Here is a 1,179-nt window from a genome sequence, read left to right as displayed (position 1 = left end):
ATATATATATTCTGGCTTCCCATGTAGATGACCATAGGTGAAATTTCACGACAATGGAATGATGGCACGTTAGTGAGACAAGGTAGTTAGTGGCGTTTATGTTTGCAGGTAGAAGTGATGACGAATGTGAGTGATGACAGAGACGGAAACAGGTGATGTTCGTGGAGGTGGTGGCTGTTTCTATTACCGTTTCTGTAATTATGGCTCTGTGGTTAATAAATCTAGGTATGTAACTACGTGGTTTCAGGTTCGGTTCCACTGAGCGTCACCTTGGGCAAGCACCTTCCACCATAGACCCGGGCCGACCAACGTCGTGAGTGAGGTTGTTCGACGGAAACTGTGTGGAAGCCACTCACACACACAGACATGCATGTATGTATGTACTTGTGTATGCGTGTGTATGTGAGTCTTTCTGTTTCTATTAGTCTCCACCACCACCATCATCTCTATACAACTGTACCTTATTACGTTCCTGTAACTTAGCGGTTCGGCAAAATGCGTCCGGTTGAATAAGTACCAGCCTTAAAAAAATTAGGCGGTTATTTTGGTGGTGGAGGTTATGGTGGTAGTGGTTGTTGTGGAGGTAGTTTGTAGATATAGAGACTGCTAACAGCAGCAGCGGTAGCAGCAGTAGTACTGGTGGTAGTAGTAGTAATAGTAGTAGTAGTAGTAGTAGTCGTAGTAGCGATGATAATTGTGGTGGTGGTGTTGGTGCTTGTGCTGTTCATAACTGTGATGCTGGTGGTAGTGGTGGTGGTGATGATGGTGTTGGTGTTGTGGTGGTAGTACTTTTGTTAATTATGGCAACGGCGGTGATGGTGGTGTTGGTGGTGGTGGTAGTTGTGCTGGTGATGATAGTGGTGGTGGATGTGGAGGTGGTTGTATTATTGGTTTTGGAAATGATGGCGATCGTGCTAGTTCTGCAGTTTGTGGTGTTGTTGTTGTTGTTGGTGATGATGGCGGTGCTGGAGGTGTTGGTGTACGAATAAGAATGGCGTGTGAACGGGGAGTGGGGAGTGGGGGGCGCGGCTACCAAAAGTGCAAGGGAAGAGTGCATCTCAAAAATTGGTTGTTGTGCAATCATTAATTATAATGATTAATTATAAATTTAGCTGCGAGGATTCAATTAACCCCCACAACCAACTAATTCACACCCCCCTACCAACGCCCCCCCTACCA

This window comes from Octopus bimaculoides, chromosome 11 (assembly GCF_001194135.2).
Source record: "Octopus bimaculoides isolate UCB-OBI-ISO-001 chromosome 11, ASM119413v2, whole genome shotgun sequence".
In the NCBI taxonomy this organism is placed as follows: domain Eukaryota; kingdom Metazoa; phylum Mollusca; class Cephalopoda; order Octopoda; family Octopodidae; genus Octopus; species Octopus bimaculoides.
This window is presented reverse-complemented; position numbering follows the sequence as displayed.